Genomic DNA, 21,691 nt, shown 5'->3' with positions numbered 1-21,691 from the left:
CCTTGGAGACAGGGTTATCAGCCGATGCATCTGAAGATGCGATCCGGACCACTTGTCCAACAGGTCCCACTGAAAAATCCTTGCATGGAACCTGCCGAATGGAATTGCTTCGTAGGAAGCTACCATTTTTCCCAGGACTCGCGTGCAGTGATGCACCGACACCTGTTTTGGTTTCAGGAGTCCTCTGACTAGAGATGACAGCTCCTTGACTTTCTCCTCCGGGAGAAACACTTTTTTCTGTTCTGTGTCCAGAACCATCCCCAGGAACAGTAGACGTGTCGTAGGGACCAGCTGTGACTTTGGAATATTTAGAATCCAACCGTGCTGTTGTAGCACCTCCCGAGATAGTGCTACCCCGACCAACAACTGCTCCCTGGACCTCGCCTTTATCAGGAGATCGTCCAAGTACGGGATAATTAAAACTCCCTTTTTTCGAAGGAGTATCATCATTTCGGCCATTACCTTGGTAAATACCCTCGGTGCCGTGGACAGACCAAACGGCAACGTCTGGAATTGGTAATGACAATCCTGTACCACAAATCTGAGGTACTCCTGGTGAGGATGGTAAATGGGGACATGCAGGTAAGCATCCTTGATGTCCAGTGATACCATGTAATCCCCCTCGTCCAGGCTTGAAATAACCGCCCTGAGCGATTCCATCTTGAACTTGAATTTTTTTATATAAGTGTTCAAGGATTTCAAATTTAAAATGGGTCTCACCGAACCGTCCGGTTTCGGTACCACAAACATTGTGGAATAGTAACCCCGTCCTTGTTGAAGGAGGGGCACCTTGACTATCACCTGCTGGGAATACAGCTTGTGAATTGCCTCTAGCACTGCCTCCCTGCCTGAGAAAGTTGTTGGCAAGGCAGATTTGAGGAAACGGCGGGGGGGAGACGTCTCGAATTCCAGCTTGTACCCCTGAGATACCACTTGAAGGATCCAGGGATCCAACCGTGAGCAAGCCCACTGATTGCTGAAGTTTTTGAGATGGGCCCCCACCGTACCTGGCTCCGCCTGTGGAGCCCCAGCGTCATGCGGTGGACTTGGAGGAAGCAGGGGTGGACTTTTGCTCCTGGGAACTGGCTGTATGCTGCAGCTTTTTCCCTCTACCTCTGCCTCTGGGCAGAAAGGACGCGCCTTTAACCCGCTTGCCTTTCTGGGGCCGAAAGGACTGTACCTGATAATACGGTGCTTTCTTTGGCTGTGAGGGAACATGGGGTAAAAATGCTGACTTCCCAGCTGTGGCTGTGGAAACGAGGTCCGAGAGACCATCCCCAAACAACTCCTCACCTTTATAAGGCAAAACTTCCATGTGCCTTTTAGAATCTGCATCACCTGTCCACTGCCGAGTCCATAATCCTCTCATGGCAGAAATGGACATTGCACTTATTTTAGATGCCAGCCGGCAAATATCCCTCTGTGCATCTCTCATGTATAAGACTGCGTCTTTTATATGCTCTATGGTTAGCAATATAGTGTCCCTGTCTAGGGTATCAATATTTTCTGACAGGGAATCTGACCACGCAGCTGCAGCACTGCACATCCATGCTGAAGCAATAGCCGGTCTCAATATAATACCCGAGTGTGTATACACAGACTTCAGGATAGCCTCCTGCTTCCTATCAGCAGGCTCCTTTAGGGCGGCCGTATCCGGAGACGGTAGTGCCACCTTCTTTGACAGGCGTGTGAGCGCTTTATCCTCCCTAGGGGATGTTTCCCAACGTGACCTATCCTCTGGCGGGAAAGGGTACGCCATTAGTAACCTTTTAGAAATTACCAGTTTCTTATCGGGGGAAGCCCACGCTTCTTCACACACTTCATTTTATTCCTCAGATGGGGGAAAAACCACTGGTAGTTTTTTCTCCCCAAACATAATACCCTTTTTTGTGGTACCTGGGGTAACATCAGAAATGTGCAACACATTTTTTATTGCCTCAATCATGTAACGTGTGGCCCTATTGGAAGTTACATTAGTCTCATCGTCGTCGACACTGGATTCAGTATCCATGTCGACATCTGTGCCTGCCATCTGAGGTAGCGGGCGTTTTAGAGCCCCTGATGGCTTTTGAGACAGTTGGGCAGGCACGAGCTGAGAAGCCGGCTGTCCCACATCTGCTATGTCGTCAAACCTTTTATGTAAGGAGTTGACACTTTCACGTAATTCCTTCCACAAGTCCATCCACTCAGGTGTCGGCCCCGCAGGGGGTGACATCACATTTATCGGCAACTGCTCCGCCTCCACATAAGCCTCCTCATCAAACATGTCGACACAGCCGTACCAACACACCGCACACACACAGGGAATGCTCTGACTGAGGACAGGACCCCACAAAGCCCTTTGGGGAGACAGAGAGAGAGTATGCCAGCACACACCAGAGCGCTATATAACACAGGGATTAACACTGTAACTGAGTGATTTTCCAAATAGCTGCTTGTATACACAATATTGCGCCTAAATTTAGTGCCCCCCCTCTCTTTTTTACCCTATGTAGTCTGGAAACTGCAGGGGAGAGCCTGGGAGCGATCCTTCCAGCGGAGCTGTGAGGGAAAATGGCGCCAGTGTGCTGAGGGAGATAGCCCCGCCCCTTTTTCGGCAGACTTCTCCCGCTTTATTGTAGGTATATCTGGCAGGGGATTTTACACATATATAGTCTCTATGACTATATTATGTGTAGTTTTGCCAGCCAAGGTACTTAATATTGCAGCCCAGGGCGCCCCCCCCCCCCCCCCAGCGCCCTGCACCCATCAGTGACCGGAGTGTGAGGTGTGCATGGGAAGCAATGGCGCACAGCTGCAGTGCTGTGCGCTACCTTGATGAAGACCGAAGTCTTCTGCCGCTGATTTCCAGGACTGTCTTCTTGCTTCTGGCTCTGTAAGGGGGACGGCGGCGCGGCTCCGGGACCGGACTATCGAGGTCGGGCCCTGTGTTCGATCCCTCTGGAGCTAATGGTGTCCAGTAGCCTAGAAGCCCAAGCTAGCTGCAAGCAGGTAGGTTCGCTTCTCTCCCCTTAGTCCCTCGTAGCAGTGAGTCTGTTGCCAGCAGATCTCACTGAAAATAAAAAACCTAAAATAAACTTTCTTTTTCTAGGAGCTCAGGAGAGCCCCTAGTGTGCATCCAGCTCAGCCAGGCATAAGATTCTAACTGAGGTCTGGAGGAGGGTCATAGAGGGAGGAGCCAGTGCACACCAGGTAGTCCTAAAGCTTTCTTTAGTTGTGCCCAGTCTCCTGCGGAGCCGCTATTCCCCATGGTCCTTACGGAGTCCCAGCATCCACTTAGGACGTCAGAGAAATGGGGGCGTGATACACATATGGGGGGACCAGATACACTTATGACATCAATAGTGCCAGATACACATATGCCCCCATAGTGCCAGATATGCCCCTACAGTGCCAGGTGAACAAATGTCCCCAGTAGTGTTATATATGCCCCCACAGTGCAAGATACACATTGCCCCAGAGTGTCAGATACACATATGCCCCCACAGTGCCAGATATGCCCCCACAGTGCCAGATACACATATGCCCCCACAGTGCCAGATATGACACCACAGTGCCAGGTACACATGCCCCCACAGTGCCAGATATGCCCCCACAGTGCCAGATATGCCCCCACAGTGCCAGATACACATGACCCCACAGTGCCAGATATGCCCCCAGAGTGCCAGATACACATGCCCCCAGAGTGCCAAATATGCCTCAGCAGTGCAACTTACCGTTGTTGCTGCTGCCTGGGGCTGGCAATATCTTCTGCTGGGGAGAGGAGAGCGCAGCACGCGCTCCTCCTGTCCCTCTCCTGCCCTCCGTCCGGTCTGCTGAACTGGCGCCGGACCGCGAGCCAATCAGGTCTAGCGGTCCGGCAGCAGCGGCTTCTGACTGGCTCACGAACCGTCTCGGTGCACGCCGCCGGCGGACTCGGGACTCGCAGGCAGGAGGCGCATGCTGCGCTCTCCTCTCTCCAAGACCCGGTGTCTGCAAGGTGGCGGCCCGGCGTACCTGCTGGGATTTTCTTAAAGGTACGCCGTACCACCCCGTACCGCCATACTTGCAGCACTGCGCACAGGTGCATACACAATATGTGACCTATTCTTCCATTATTAACAGCACACCAGGTTATGACTACACTGCTGCATACATATTATATATTATGACCAGGAAAATCCAGGACTTGTACAGAATAAAAATATAAATATATATATATATATATATATATATTTTATAGGGGTATGCAGTTATGTGACTGGCGGCTGGGAGACCACCGGTCACTTTACCGATGGCGGAATCTCGCCCGGTGGAAAGCCCGACAGTCAGCATGCCTACTGGCAGGGACTATTCCCACTCGTTGGTGTCTACGACACCCATAGAGTGGGAATAGAACCCGTGGCGAGCGCAGCGAGCCCGCAAGGGCTTTGTTGCGCTTGTTCCCCCCCCGGGAGTCTAAACACCGGGATCCCGGCGTCGGTATGGTGACCGGTGGTATCCCAAGCCCCAGTCACCCATACCCAACCCATTGGGGGACATGTTTGCGAAACACTGTAATGATGTTGCCTAAATGATTTAATAGTCATGTAACAAAGACCCTAAGGCAGGCATGTCCAAACTGCGGCCCTCCAGCTGTTGTGAAACTACATATCCCAGCATGCCCTGACACAGTTTTGCTGTCAGAGAATACTAAAGCTGTGTCATGGCATGCTGGGATGTGTAGTTTCTCAACAGCTGGAGGGACGCAGTTTGGACATGCCTGCCCTAAGGGGTCTATTCATGTAGAAAACAAAAACAGAATTGCTACTTATCACTATACATCACATCGCTTCGATGCGATGTATAGCTGTAATAAGTAGCAATTCATGTATACTCACCCTTCCGACGATGCGCTGCGGTGTCTGGGCCTCCTGTGGTGAGGTCATCTCCAGCGGTCCCTCCCTGCGATGCGTGGAGTCCAGCGGCGGGTCCCTTCGTGCATGCGCAGCTTGTTGACCTCCCGGCAGGCCGCAGTGGTTGCTGGGAGGTCGGAGCCAGCGCCAGGTGCCGAGCAGAGAAGCATTGAGCTTCCCTGCCGTCTCCGCACCACAGTTCAGGTTACGCCGTCCTGAAATGGCGAACCTGAACTCCATGGAGAATCGCACTCACCATACAAAGGTATGGTGATGCGATTCGGGCACAGAGCGGGTGTACCGCTGGAGAAGTCAGACTTCTCCACGGTAACCCGTTCTGTGAATTGCAGTAGGCAGAGAAAAGCCCTGTTTAACGCAAAACAGGGCTTTTCACTGCTACATGAATAGACCCCTAAATGACATCAGAAACGAGCGACCCTCTGTGCGGCCCACAGCACTTTACTGATAACTGGTTTTTGTTATAACGTGTAGTCATCATTTAAAATGTATGCTGATATTATAGTACTCACTGATAGCTGCCTGCATTATTATTAATCTTAGTTTATCAATGTTTGTGAAAAACTGAAAGGAGGACATAACCCAATTAGCAATTGCTAAAATTTTATGGCTTGCTCTTAAATGGTTTAATTTACTTCAAGGGTAGTATGTGGCCTTTTGAACAGTAGACTGTCCCTGTCACAGGAATCTCACCCTCTCTCTCATCATTCCACGTGGTACAACCGAGCCTGCACACAGCCCTGCCTTCCACTGTCATGCTAATATAATACCAGTACAGTAACCTAGTACTACAAACAACTACAGCGGTTCTGAGATTCCGCCTGCGGTGCTATGACTGGGCGTCTATATGACAGTTACCCCGAGTACTCGCACTGGGCAGCAGTACGGAATACTGACCTCCAGCATAAAAAGGGCGGCTGCAGCGGTTTCCTCTTAGCCGTAAATCGCGGTGACGAGCTGTTGCAAAATTGCCGGCGTAGAAGGACGTGTGACGTCACACCGGCGATACATGACTATATCAGTGTGATGGTAAGGAGAAAGTCTTCGTGTACCTGCGAGTAAATAATCCACTAATAACAGTGTATGCAGATTATATGATCAAGTCAACCAGTAATGCTTTGAATTTAGTATTAATCGTGTCCTGCAGCCAAAGGTGTTTTACACCATGAAACTCGGAAAACAATTTGGGTAATACTTTGATTTGTGTATATATATATATATATATATATATATATTTTTTTTTTTTTTTTTATTTATTTGAATTTTGGATAAGGGATACTCAACCTGTATATATATATATATATATATATATATATATATATATATATATATATATATATATATATATATATATATATGTGTGTATGTATATATATATATATATATATATATATATATATATATATATATATATATATATATATATATATATATATATATATATTAGATCACTAGACTGAAGTTAGCTTCTTATTCGGTCAACTTCTTATTCACTTCTAACTTCAACCTCGTTATTAGATCAGTCTTTGCCGTGACGTATCACTGTGCGTCCTGTAGATTGCCGCATACTGCAGCTCTTGTAAGGTAATTGTGAAATGATTTTATACTTCTGCTTTTCTTATATATTTTGTAATGGGAAGGAAACCTGGGCTGATGACATAAGTAACGTTATAGAGGCAGCACATAGATGATTATGTTTAGTTTTTGCAGTAAGTGTAATAGGCATTGACAACCAATAGAGGGCGCTTAATGCTATGTATTTTGCATTATATTGATCAACATAGAATAAGCAAAAAAATAAAAAAGACCTGTTTTGTTTTTTTTACCAAAAATCCTGACATTGTGTGTGTGTGTGTGTGTGTGTGTGTGTGTGTGTGTGTGTGTGTGTGTGTGTGTGTATATATATATATATATATATATATATATATATATATATATATATATATATATATATATATATATATATATATATATATATATAATCAGTCAAAATTGAAGGTCCAAGTAATAAAGTTCTTTTTTTGGGGGGGAGGGTAATAAAGTCATACAGATTCCCACTACAATCACTATGAGGAGCACTACTGAACAATTTAACCCTGGTAGTGGCGCAGATACAACTTTTATGGCCATGCACTACCGTTCCTAAGATTTGTGAGGCAGCCACTCCAAGGCAAGCTGTGTGGAATGGAAGGGTCTAGTTCCCCTTCCATAAATGTCAGCCGGCCATGTGACGGTCTGTTTTACATGCGCACTTCAACAGGGTAGCATCTAGTTTCCCTTCGTGGAATGGAGCAACCAATATGGTTGTGTCTATGTTGCCTTCGTGCTAAGGACCTGGACGTGACAAAACGAGAGGGCAGGAGAGCACTTCCGCCCTTACAGCATCTAAATGTCTCCTTCGTTCTCCGATCGTTTGGGGCAAATTTATTTCTCTGCAGCATTGGACCCTCGCGGGCTCGCCACGCATCGGGCTCGGTGTCTCGCTCCGCTTCGCTCGCCACACTTTACTATTCCAAATAGATTGTGACATGGACCCAGGGGGTTATGGGAAAGGTCCTTAGCGCGAAGAGAATCTAGACGCTACCCAACCAATATGTGTCCGTCCAACCATCCAGTCACTTCCTGTTTTGTGTTTCAGAAACCAGTTCAGCTATTTGCTCATGAGTCTGACTACTGGCTGAACTAGGCAAACCTTCTAGTCATCTAGTCACTCGCTGAACCAGTAACTAGTCTGCCTCCATGTAACATACAATGGGCAGCACATTATGCATTCCATGATCCTGGTGTTATGATATTGCAAATAATATCAAAGATTATGTAACCAATGAGGATCCTATAATGGGGATAATAATAAATTGAAAATGTGCATTTCTCTGCAAGGGATGCAGTTAAATTGCCGGCGGTCGGGATCCCGGGGGGTCAGTATACTGATGCTGGATTCGTAACTGTAGACAATGCTGCCAGCCGGAATCCCGGCTCACAAGGGCTATTCCCACTCGTGGGTGTCCACAACACCCATTGAGTGGGAATAGAACCTGTGGCGAGCGCAGCAACCTGCAAAGGGACTCTCTGCACTCGCCCTGCTGCCGGCATACTGGCAGCAGATATACCGATGTCTGTATACTGAGGGCAGGCTGTATACTGACGTTTGGTTGCCAATTTTTCATTCTCTAACCCACTGGAATATTTCTAGGGCAAGGGAGAGAGCAGAGATTGGTGTTTCGTATCACCCAATTAAAAAACATGGTGGTCTTTTTAGTGACCAATTTAATCAGCCAATCAGCAGACAGTTTGATGATAGTGAAGTGAATACCACCATGGAAAACAAACATTTCATTTACCATACTGGGATACTGCCAGAAGTGGGTTACGGGATTGGTTTCTGTACCACCCTGCTTTTAAGCATTCACACAACTTAACTTTAACTTTTTAAGTCCCCTACCTTGCTCTCACACTACATCATGCTCTTTGTTACTTCCACATAGACTGTAAATGTCTGATAGCAAATTTATAAAGTGTAGCTAAGAGACATAGAATCGAAACCAATCGCATTTCAGGGATGGCATATGAAAAAGATGATTTTCACTGCAATCTGCAAATATGGAGCTGAACTTTGGCCAAATCAAAATTGTGTTATAGAAGTCTTATGGGCCCTACTCACTGGCCGAGGTGCCCGACGGCCGATACGGCCGACGAGCGACCCGGCGGCGGGGGGGGGCAGTGACGGGGGGAGTGAAGCTTCTTCACTCCCCCCGTCACCCGGCTCCATAGACGTGCAGGCAAATATGGACGAGATCGTCCATATTGGCCTGCATGCACAGCCGACAGGAGACCAGCGATGAACGAGCGCGGGGACGCGCATCGTTCATCGCTTAATGGGCCCTACACACTGGCCGATATTTTGAAAGATATGAACGATCTCGTTCATAAATGAACGAGATCTCGTTCATATCTTTCAGTGTGGAGACTAATGGGCCCTACACACTGGCCGATATTTTGAAAGATATGAACGATCTCGTTCATAAATGAACGAGATCTCGTTCATATCTTTCAGTGTGGAGACTTAAGCGATGAACGATGCGCGTCCCCGCGCTCGTTCATCGCTGGTCTCCTGTCGGCTGTGCATGCAGGCCAATATGGACGATCTCGTCCATATTTGCCTGCACGTCTATGGAGCCGGGTGACGGGGGGAGTGAAGAAGCTTCACTCCCCCCGTCACTGCCCCCCCCGCCGCCGGGTCGCTCGTCGGCCGTATCGGCCGTCGGGCACCTCGGCCAGTGAGTAGGGCCCATTAGTCTTCACACTGAAAGATATGAACGAGATCTCGTTCATTTATGAACGAGATCGTTCATATCTTTCAAAATATCGGCCAGTGTGTAGGGCCCATTACAGAGACAGAAATCTTCTAAACAGGTTCTTTATGCCCATCAACAGATTTGTCAATTGCTATTATCCTTACCAGAGAGTTTTTAGTATTTATTATTTTTCGTTGTTATTTATATAGCACACACATATTATGCAGTATTTTGCAATTTTGCATTCTGCTGTTACCTCAGACTTCTGCCCACACTCTGGCAGCCATTTTAGCATGTTTAGCATGTGACCATGATCCATGGTCACTCCCCTTTTCCATTCTAAGACAATGGGGCTAATTCAGACTGGATCACTGCATCGGCAGCGATCGCAGTCTGAATTATTTTGTGGAGTGTGCTCGTACCCCAGGAGCCCAGTGAGATGCTAACAGCATCTCTGGGCTGTGATCGCCTTTGCCTGATTGACAGGCAGAGGCGGTCACGAGGCGGGAGGGGGCGTGTCAATGGCATTAGCACGCCATTGGTGGGGTGTGGTCCGGACAACGCAGGCATATCCGGACCGTTGCTGGGGTGGGCCGCGGCGGCTGTGTGATGTAATATGCAGCAGCTGTGTCCCGGGACACGGTGGGTAGCCCCCTGCCAGTGCGCAGGAGCTGCAAAGGCAGGGAGCTACTCAACGGGTGCAAAAGCATCGCCGCTGTGCTATGCTTTAGCACTCGATTGGGGGAGGGGGGGGCAGAGCCAGACATGCAGGGAGGACTAGCACTGTGCTGGGCGTCCCCCCGCACGTCTGACGTTCAGATCTGAATTACCCCCAATGTCGGGGCCAGATTACTGCCCCAGTCTTTCCCTGTTACACACACTGCACTTCATATGAGGCATATTATAGATTATGTTCTAACTATGCCTTCTTCATGGGCTGGCCACACTTGCTCTAAATTCAATCATTTGGACACTGCCCTCTAGAAATCCCACATTTGCCCCTGCATTTAAGCATCTGATGAAAGTCCAAAAGCACTGTCTTGTATTAGATGTCAGATGGAAAGACAGAAAAAAATGTATTGGACTATTTGTACCTAGCACAGAGGGGAGTTTGGACAGGTGTACTCATACATCTAGCCTCAATATACCACACGGCACGAGATGCCTGGCACGAGTGAGCCACCTGGTCCTGTGCAACTCTAGTAGTGTCAGGTGTCTTTTCTTGGCAAAAATGCATCTTAGGTGTGATGCGATGCGACTAGGACACATCAGGAGACTGTGCGAATTAATGTGATATGCAGCACTTGTATATCTGTGTGCATCTAAATCTGTATACGAAGCACAATGTAACTTGTAATAGAGAAAATCTGCAACTGCTGTATTGTAGCACTTCATATACGGATTCAGAGATTCAGTCACACAAAGATATACCAGTGTTTCATATAAAATGTATCAGTTTACCAAGTTTGTTTTCTCTGTGTTGACTATAAGCCATCCAGTAGGAAATGTGTTTTCTTTGCTTGTTCTTTTTTGTGTTTGGACTCCTTCAATGACCTAATGACTACATACCCTAACCTAAGTGAGGTCACTCATGTAAGACTATAAAAGGAATGTGGTAAGAGAAGACAAACCATGATCTGACTAGACATCCATCCCCTAATACACTGTGGAGGTGATATAATTAGCACTGCAAGGATGTAGCTCCTGGGTTAAGTACCGGGGGTATTCAATCACCTTCGTGGTAAGCCCACGACTAGTGGATTTCTGCTTGGACTCTCATGAGGGTGCAAGCAGAAATCCACTTTAACTAGTGCCTTGGGACTAGCCGCAGGCTTACCGCATACAGTAAGTGCATTGCACCCGGACCATAACTGTGGAGATGCTGTTTACTGTGATTAAACTCATACCATTGATCGCAGTAACGTGCATCTCCAGGGTTAAGTGCTGGGCAAGATCCAGTCAGCTTCGGGCACTTAACCCGAGAGACACATCCCTGCAGTGCTAACTGAATCACTCACTGTATTTGCATTTAAAAAATATAAATGGAATACGGTTTTCTTTTAAGCACATCAGAATGGTCCATTCTTGTTTATTGTTTAGAGGAGCAATGAAGTATTGACAAACTTTTCTCATTGTGATTGGAGGAGCTGTTTGGGATAAATTTCTTGCTTTAGTCAGAATAACAGCCTCACTCTGCAACTCTATGTAACATTAAGCTGCTAATAGTTAAATAAGATTAAGTGTTGGAGATCACACAGTTGGGGGGGGAGGGGGGCTTTAAAAGGGACCGCAAATCATACGGGGGAAAAAAAGGTGTGGAGTCTGCCTATACTTTCAATAAGAATTCTTATATGTAGCTAGATAGTTAATACAGGGAAGAACATGTTAGTAGTGTTCACGCTAGGCTGTTTTAGCAGGGCGCCGCGCTCTGCCCTATTTTTTAAGGGCAAAATCCGCCCTGCCCTTTCTGCGGCGCCCTACTAGAACATCCGCCCGCTTCCTGCCCTCCCAGCGTGTAAAGATGCCGTGCGCATGCGCACGGCATCCATTCACGCTGTGAGAGAGTTTGGGGGAAGCCCAGCACCTCCGTAGGTGCTGGGCACGCCCCCAACAGTGACGCCGCTGGCCGCCCACGCCCCCTGTTTTAACGTCTGTGGGCTGAACCGCCCACTTTTATGACGCAAAATGACCACGCCCCCTATTTGCATGACCACACCCCTTTTTAGACGCGCGCACACACTTGTGCCCCTCTCAATCCGGCGCCCTGCCTGAATTCTAGAGTGAACACTATGGGGGTAATTCCAAGTTGATCGCAGCAGCAAGTTTGTTAGCAATTGGGCAAAACCATGTGCACTGCAGGTGTGGCAGATATAACATGTGCAGAGAGAGTTAGATTTGGGTGGGTTATTTTGTTTCTGTGCAGGGTAAATACTGGCTGCTTGATTTTTACACTGCAAGTTAGATTTCAGTTTGAACACACCCCACCCAAATCTAACTCTCTCTGCAAATGTTATATCTGCCCCACCTGCAGTGAACATGGTTTTGCCCATTTGCTAACATATTTGCTGCTGCGATCAACTCGGAATTACCCCCTATGTTGGGCTTTGTGAAGAGATGGACAGAAAAGTATTTAGCATTTTTCCCCAACATGCTAGGTATGTAGCATTTACTACTATCTTAGGCGACATCAACAGCCCAATCTATATCCCCACAAAATCCCCTTTCTTTAAACTCCTTAACCTTACATCTTTGCTTGATCTCTCCCAGTGGACCTCCTCCACTTCCTATGTGAATGGGAGCTTACTGGATCGGGTCTTCACTCACCACTGTGATATTTCTGATTTCTCCAACTTCCCATTTCCCCTCTCTGACCACCATCTGCTCTCTTTTAACTTATCTCTCTCTGCTATTCCATCAATGGCTCCTAAGGCTACCATCACTAAACGTAAAATTGAGGCTATAGACACCACTTCCCTATCTTCCCTGTTCAACTCACTTCTCTCTCCTATACTGTCTCTCTCTCAAGCCCTGAACAAGCCATTTCCCTATACAATGCTTCCCTTACTTCTGCTCTTGACTCGACTTTTTACCTTTGCAGATCAACACCTCAACCCTGGCACACCAAATGCATCAGATATCTGCAAAAACGCTCACGTACTGCTCAGCGACAGTGGAGAAAATCATGCTCTAAGGCAGACTTCCTCTATTTCAAGCTTTTGCTCTCATCCTTCAGTGCTGTCCTTTTCTTTCCTAACAGTCATACTTCAAGAACCTCATCTCCTCCCAGTCTTTGAACCCCCGGTACCTCTTTGCCACTCTCAACTCCCTCTTCTGCTCACCCCCACCTCGTCTCCCCTTCTCACTCTCTGCTCTTGAGTGTGCCACTTACATATGGAGCCGTACTCCTCTAGCGCGGCTCCATCGCAGCCGTGCATTCCCGACGGACTAGGTGATCTGGCACCTAGCCCCGCTACGGGAGTACAAAGAGACGCTTCCATTAAAGTGAATGGGGTGAGTGCGCGCCTCGGACGTGCGTGAGCCCCAGATGCGGCAATGGGCGCGTCCAGGCACAAACGGAGCCACGATTAGCGTGACTCCATCTGTACTTCACATCCAAAATTTACTCCATACGTCAGGAAATCACATTCCACCAAACCATCAGCAACCAGCCTTCTCCTTTCCTTTACCACCCTTCTTACCAACTCTGACATCTTTCTCCCATGTATCTGGTGAGTAAGTTATGGTCCTCATCTGTTGTCCCCTTGACCCTTTCGCCTCCTGCCTCCTCCACTACCTCTCTCTGTCTGCCTGTTCCCATTTTGCTCACCTCCTCAATCCCTCCTTTTCATCAGGCACTGTCCCCTATGCCTTCAAGCATGCACTCGTCTCCCCTATTCTTAAAATAACCTGCCCTTGATCCACACACTCTCTCCTCTCTGACCGAATCTTCTCTGTCTCCTCTAATGACTTCACCTCCCCCCTACTTTCACTAACTGTAGGTGTCCCCCAAGGTTCTGTTTTTGGTCCTCTTTAGGTGAGCTCATTAGCTCTTTCGACTTACAATATCATCTCTATGCTGATGACACTCAAATCTACCTTTCCTCCTCAGCTCTCCTCACTCGTGTATCCAACTGTCTCTCTGCTATCTCTTCTGGGATGTCACATCTGTTTCTTAAACTTAACGTTGTTTAAGACTGATTTGATCATCTTCCCACCCTCCCACACAACCCCACCTCCCACAGTTTCATTATCTATTGATGGTACTACTATCTCCTCTAGCCCCCAAGTGCACTGTCTTGGAGTATTCCTTGACTCCTCCCTCTCCTTCAAACAACACATTCAGCACCTGTTTTCTCATACGTCCTAGAGGATGCTGGGGACTCCATAAGGACCATGAGGTATAGACGGGATCCGCATGAGACATGGGCACTTTAAGACTTTCAAAGGGTGTGACCTGGCTCCATCTATGCCCCTCCTCCAGACTCCAGTTTAGATCTGTGCCCAGGCAGACTGGATGCACATCTGAGGAGCTCTACTGAGTTTCTCGGAAAATACTTTGTTAGGTTTTTTATTTTCAGAGAGGCTGCTGGCAACGGTCTCCCTGCATCGTGGGACTTAGGGAAGAGACGTCAGACCTACTTCTAGTGAGTTTAAAGGCTCTGCTTCTTGGCTACAGGACACAATTAGCTCCTGAGGGTTTGGAACACTAGCTACGCCTAGGGTTCACTCCCAGAGCCCGCCGTCACCCCCCTTGCAGAGCCAGAAGTCGGAAGACAGGTGAATAGAAGAAGATCAGAAGACTTCAGGGACGGCATATGAGGTACCGCGCTGCGCGCCATGCTCCCACACAGAGGCACTACAGGGCGCAGGGGGGGGCGCCCTGGGCAGCATAAATATCCTCAATTTCGACTGGCAACAGGGGACATAGTGCCAGTATAAAGATTTTGACAAAAATTGCGGGTCTGAAGCGTGCCATTGCGGGGGCGGGACTTGTCCCTCACAGCTCACTCAGCCAGCGCCATTTTCTCTATCACAAACGCTGGCCCTTCCTCACACTGCTGGCAGTATCAGGGTGTAAAACGAGGGGAGGGGGGGCAGTAAATGTGGTAAACTATATGTTAATATATATGGGCTGCAGGTTTGGCCATTGTGGAAGTGTTCAGAACCGTCTTTAAGCGCTGGGTGATAAGCTAAAAAACTCTGTGTGTTCTCTGACAGGAATTACTGTGAGTCTGTCCCCTATATGTCGATAGGTGTTTAGTACACGCGTGTCGGCATGTCTGGGGCGGGGTGCTTCCCACAAACGACTGTGGGAGTGACCCTGTCAGCACCACCGACTCCGGAGGATACTGGATACATGTGTGTCAACATATTGGTACATGAATGTTTTCCACGAAAGAAAACTATATGGGGGACTCGTGTGTGGGTGGCCCTGTCGGCACCACCAATATTTGACTGGGTAAAGAATTTGAATGATAATATGATGCATATCAGATACTATACATGAATATATGTAGTAAGTTTGCATAATTCTGTGACCCAGCCACAGACGTTGAAATATCTATGGTTGTCATAGTCATAGCTATATTGCTCTCAGACCCCTCGAGGTCGCAAAAAAATTGGTTATTTTACCCAGTTACTACTCCCTGAGAACGACATGGATACTATTTCCTAGGTCGACCGTAATGTTTCCTGATTAGATCCAATTATATAGCAATCAGTACACGATTTATACACATTAAAAACGTATTAACGTCACTAGGGACCCTGTGTTCCTGACAAGTGTCCGTATATGAGGATATATGTGTGTGTGTATATGTATGTATATATATATAATATATATATATATATATAATATATATATATATATATATATATATATATATATATATATATATATATATATATATATATATATATATATATATATATATCTTTATAATAAATACTGAGGTAACGTTCCTTCTTCTCATGTGCTGAGCGCTCTGTTTCAAAAAGTCTAGGTCAGTCCTGACAGGATGGTTTCAAATCCTCAAGGGAATTGCGATTGTTATTCTTTTCCCGCCAAGGATAGAATGAAGTGGGAACCCCTGTTCTGCACAGGGTCCTGTCACAAAGGATCGCATGCAGGAAGCTATGTGATATTCTAATTATGTGTCCACGCATATGTGAGTTAGACCTGCCATTGCATGCACATGGGGGAGTTGTAGTATATTTAAAAAAAAAAAAAAAAAGGTTGGTTACTTGGTCATCCGATATATATATTCCCTGGGGAGAGATGGGATACTCCATACGTTGGGTCATATCAGGGACACTGCAGCATACTTTCGTGCGACTGCAAGATATAGGACTCTTGGGTTTGCGGGCCAATTCCATGGCAGTCTCGGCTAGGAGGGCGTTGTGGATTCACCAATGGAGGGCTGATGCTGATTCCAAGAGGAAATAGAGTCTTTTCTCTATGCAGGTAATGCCTGGTTTGGTGACGGCCTAGTTATTTGATCTCGGCAGATGCCGCTGGTAAGTCTACCTTCTGGCCCTATGTTTCATCACAACGGATGATGACACATCATTGTAGGATGCGGACATTTAAGCCGAATAGATACAGATTCCCCTTTCTTTGCAGGTACAGGAAGGAGAAAAAGGAAGAGGTCATCTGCCTCTTCAAGATTACGGGAAAAATCATCATCTGTCTCTGCCACATACACACCATAATGCTGGGTCTCTCTTGCGGGAGCCCACTCCGGTGGGAACACGTCTAAAACTCTTCAGTCAGTCCTGGATCGAACCTGGACCCGTGGGTTTTAAGAATAGTATCCCAAGGGGGCATACTGGAGTTTCCAGAAGTTTGCCCTCACTGATTTTTCAAATAGACCTTACCACTTCGTCTCCGGAAGGGGAGGTGGTAGGCGACGCAACAAGGGTTGTGTCAGTATCAGGTCATTGTCCTGGTGTCCCTGTCAAAATTGAGAACAGGCTACTATTCAGGCCAATCCTAAATCTGAAATCACTCCTTTTCTTCTTAAAGTCCAAATTCAAGATGGAGTCTCTCAGGGCAGTGATCTCCAATTTGGTTGAAGGATAAAGGTGGTCTAATTATGTTTTCCTCCGCATTAGTTTATCTGAGGGTGCAATTCAGGATTGTCATTACCATTTTCACCAGGGTGGTGAAGGTAATGAGGTTTTCCTTCGCTTATAAGGAGTCACACTTTTCCCGTACTGTGACGGTCTCCTGATAACAGCGAGATTAAGAAACCAGTGGGTGCAAGATGTTACACTCTTCCTGACAGTTCTTCGACAACATGGTTGGATCCTGGATTTGCCAGAATCACTGTTAATCCCAACGACGATGTTGTCAGGGTTTTGGGAATACTACTGGATACAGAACGGCTGAGAGTTTTGTTGTCTTCCAGTGGAAAAGGTCCTGTTGATCCAGAGTCTGGTCAGACCAGCAAGTGGGTCAATCCTTCGATGCATTCGGTTGCTGGTGTAGATGGTTGCGGCCTACGATGCCATTCATTTGGCAGGTTTTAGGCCAGGGTGTTCTGAGGGGACCTGTTGGACAGGTGGTCCGGTTTCCATCTACACATACCCCGGAGGGTAATACTGTTTTCCAAGACCAGAATCTCACTCCTTTGGGGGGCTGCGCCTTTCTCCTTGCATAAAAGGACGCAGGTTCGGGATCCAGAACTGGATCCTGGTGACCACAGATGCATGACTCCGGGGCTGGGGAGCAGACACACACGGGAAAAACTTCCAAGAAAGAGGGTTAAGTTAGGACTCTTGTCACCACATAAACGGTTTTAGAGTTGAGGGCTGTTTACAATGGTTTTTCTACAAACGAAAAACGGTGCAACAATGGCAGAAGCCAAAAGGATTTTCCGCTGGGCGAAAAATACATACAAGCGCTCTGTCAGCGAGGTTCGTTCCAAAAGTGGACAACTGGGAAGCAGATTTCCTCAGCAGACAGATTCTCCATCTAGGAGAGAAGAGTCTTCGTCAAGAGGTCTTCACGGAAGTGACAAGTCTTTGGGGATTTCCTCAAATAGACATGATGGCGTCTAGTCTCAACAAGAAAACTCTGTGATCTTATTCCTGGTCGAGGGACCATCAAGCAATAGCAGTGGATGCACAAGTGACACCGTGGGTGTTTCAGTCGGTGTGTGTATTCCCTCCGCTTCTACTATTTCCGAAAATGCTAAAGATCATAAGAAGAACGGAGGTTCAGGCGTTCCTCATTGTTCTGGTCTGGCCAAGAAGGGCTTGGTATCCAGATTTTCAGGAATCACTCATAGGAGATCCCTGGCCCCTTCCTCTACGAGGGGCTCTGTTACAGCCGGGTGCTGTGCGTGTATCAAGTCTTACCGTGGCTACGGTTGGCGGTTGGACGCCGGATACTAGCCCGAAAGGATATTCCCAATGAAGGAGTAACGGCTGAACATAGTAGTTGGAGAAAATATGTGTCTTGGTGTGAATCCAAGAAAGCTTCTACGGAAGAATTTCAGCTAGGACGGTTTCTCCATTTTCGGCAAGCGGGTGTGGATGCGGGCCGAACGTTAGGCTCAATTAAAGTTCAAATTTCGGCCTTATCGATTTTCTTTCAAAAAGAATGGGCCTCCATTCCAGAAGTTCAGACTTCCGTGAAAGGCGTGCTGCACATCCAACCTCCTTTTGTGCCCCCAGTGGCACCATGGGATCTTAATGTGGTGTGGCAGTCCCTTCAATCACATTGAGTTGGACCTTTGCAGAAGATGGAGTTGAAAATTTTCACTTGGAAAGTGGTCATACTATTGGCCTTAGCAGCTGCAAGGCGGGTGTCTGAGTTGGCGGCCTGGTCTCACAAGTGCTCGGATTTAATCTTCCATGATAATAGAGCAATGTTGAGGACTCGTCAACAATTTCTATCAAAGGTGGTTTCATTTTTCCACATGAACCAACCTATTGGGGCGCCAGTGGTTACTGACACTGTCGCTGTCTCTCGATGAAGTTAGGAGCTTGAAGATTTATGTCGCCAGGACAGCTCATCTGAGGAAAACAGACGCTCTGTTTGTCCTGGATGCTCCTAACAAGATTGGGACTCCTGCTTCCAAGCAGACTATTGCACGCTGGATCTGTAATACGGTTCAGCATGCTTATTCTACGGCTGGATTTCCGTTACCGAAATCAGTGAAGGCCCACTCTACCAGACAGGTGGGCTCATTCTGGGCGGCTGCCCGGCGGGTCTCTGCATTACAACTCTGCCGAGCAGCTACTTGGTCGGGCTAAACACCTTTGCGAAATTTTACAAGTTTGTTACCCTGGCTGATGAGGACCTCATGTTTGGTCAATCGGTGCTGCAGAGTCGCCCACACTCTCCCGCCCGTTTTGGAGCTTTGGTATAAACCCCATGGTCCTTATGGAGTCCCCAGCATCCTCTAGGACGTATGAGAAAATAGGATTTTAATACCTACCGGTAAATCCTTTTCTCTTAGTCCGTAGAGGATGCTGGGCGCCCGTCCCAGTGCGTACTTTATCTGCAGTTTTTGATTAGGGTTACACAGAGGTTGTGTTACAGTATTTTATCAGCATATTGCTGAGAATTGTTCATGCCGTTGGCTTGGGTTCTATTGAATGCCACGTTCTGCGGCATGTTTTGAGGTGTGAGCTGGTAAGATGCTCACCGTGATTTAACAATAAATTCTTTCCTCGAAATGTCCGTCTCCCTGGGCACAGTTCCTTAAACTGGAGTCTGGAGGAAGGGCATAGAGGGAGGAGTCAGGTCACACCCTTTGAAAGTCTTAAAGTACCCATGTCTCCTGCGGATCCCGTCTATACCCCATGGTCCTTATGGAGTCCCCAGCATCCTCTACGGACTAAGAGAAAAGGATTTACCGGTAGGTATTAAAATCCTATTGTTTTCATCTCAATTTATTTTTCCAGAATGAGGACCTTATGCAGTAAGGATTGCAATTTCTGCTAAGTAGCAGTTTCTGCGATCAAAAATTTAGAAAATGCATCGCAATATGCGGGCTGATCGCAAAACCATACGCAATTACCAGAACATCGAAGATTTTTTGTATTTGTGCCAGGAAATGTTATCCACAGTTATTGCGACACGAGGCTGGAAGTGGTCATTGCTGACGTCAGAGTCCCTCCTAAAAAACGCCTGGGCATGCCTGCGTTTTTTCAGACACAACCAGAAAACAGCAGGTATCCGCCCAGAAATGCCAGCTTTCTGTCAAACGCTGAATTGCGATCACAATCTGTATGCAATTTCTGATGCTATTTTTGCTCATGTGTGCGCAATGCTGACGCTGCACATGCGCAGTCGTTCGATAATCGGCCGGATTGCGAATCACAAATTTTGCAATTTTTACTGAATAAGGTCCTTAGACCCTTTCTCACCCAGGATGCAACTAAGACCCTTATCCACTCACTGGTCATCTCCAGACTGGACTACTGTAATCTTCTCCTATCTGGCATCCATGACAAATTCCTCTCTCCACTCCAATCTATCCTAAATGCTACTGCCCGGCTCATCTTCTTCACCAAACGTGTTACATCCACCTCCCCTCTCTTACAACCCATTCATTGGCTTCCCTTCAGAATCCATTTCAAGCTTCTCACACTCACTTTTACCCCTTTCACATACAGTATACATGAAAATTCCAGGTTTTTGAACGTGAACACGCATCGCCCCTGGATTTTAGTGTGTTTGAAAGCAAACTCTCTTTACCAGAGATGGGCTGAGACTCAGGAATTTGCTCGCTTGCTAGACCCAGCAATTTCCTGGGCCTCAGGTCTAAAAGGGGTATTACAAAGCCCTCACCCACTCCTCTTCCATTTACATCTCTGACCTTATCTCCCTTTACACTCCCACCCATCCTTTTCGCTCCGCTAATGCACACTGCTTCTCCTGCCTACTGATTACCTCCTCCCACTCCTACCTCTAAGATTTTGAGCGTGCTGCTCCCTTTTCTGGAATTCTCTAACTCTCCGGAAAACTTCAACGGGCTCTCAAGACACACTACTTCACCAAACCCAGCCTGAGCCCTCTGTGGCCCACGCTTACTTTCTACCCCATCTGTGTGCCCCTCCTCTTAATGGTGCCCACACATGGTGCGATTCTCGAATGCTATGTGATCTTTTTAGTTCAAATAGCATCACGTCTAGTTCAAATGACACCGTGCGTTTTGTCCCTTGCGATGCGCGCTACCATCTAGTCCATATCTCAAGGCAAAATAGTATGTGCAGGCAGGTATTGTTGTACTACATTGCATATAGTACATTGTAGTGTATTCAAAATCGGATGTAGTTCAAATAGCATGTAGATCAAATAGCATACCCCACTTAGTCCAAATCGCATAGCACACATTGTATAGGCTCAAATCGCACCTAGCGCAAATAGCACCGTGCGTGGGCACCATTAGAATGTAAGCTTTTACGAGCAGGGCCCTATTCCCTCATATTCTATTCAGTCTCTTACTTAACCTATCATCTTTTCAGTACTCCCTTTGACGGCAACAAATCCCTTGATTTTCTGCCACCCTGGTAGTTTATACAGTGCATCCAGAAAGTATTCACAGTGCTTCACTGTTTCCACATTTGGAACTGGGAGACTAGTCAGGATAGAGGTAAAGATGAATGCAGCAATGTACAGAGACATCCTGGATGAAAACCTGCTCCAGAGCACTCTTGACCTCAGACTGAGGCGACGGTTCATATTTCAGCAGGACAACGACCCTAAGCACACAGCCAAGATATCAGAGGAGTGGCTTCAGGACAACTCTGTGAATGTCCTTGAGTGGCCCAGCCAGACCCCAGACTTGAATCCGATTGAACATCTCTGGAGAGATCTGAAAATGGCTGTGCACTGATGCTTCCCATCCAACCTGATGGAGCTTGAGAGGTGCTGCAAAGAGGAATGGGCAAAAGATGTATTGCCCAAAGGTAGGTGTGCCAAGCTTGTGGCATCATATTCAAAAAGACCTGAGGCTGTAATTGCTGCCAAAGGTGCATCAACAAAGT

General features: G+C 47.2%; 1 protein-coding gene across 1 annotated transcript in view; it reads right to left on the bottom strand.

Moving 5' to 3' along the window:
* TMEM177 (transmembrane protein 177) overlaps positions 1–5,913 on the bottom strand; it is a 65,927-nt gene extending 60,014 nt beyond the window's left edge. The window contains exon 1 of the mRNA XM_063933983.1: positions 5,790–5,913. The gene's annotated coding sequence lies outside the window, so the exon portion shown is untranslated. The remainder of the gene's footprint in view (positions 1–5,789) is intronic.
* Positions 5,914–21,691: the final 15,778 nt, after the last annotated feature.

Source organism: Pseudophryne corroboree, chromosome 7, assembly GCF_028390025.1.
Source record: "Pseudophryne corroboree isolate aPseCor3 chromosome 7, aPseCor3.hap2, whole genome shotgun sequence".
In the NCBI taxonomy this organism is placed as follows: Eukaryota; Metazoa; Chordata; class Amphibia; order Anura; family Myobatrachidae; genus Pseudophryne; species Pseudophryne corroboree.
The sequence above is the reverse complement of the archived record's forward strand: the minus strand, read 5'-3'. Positions and strand labels throughout refer to the sequence as shown.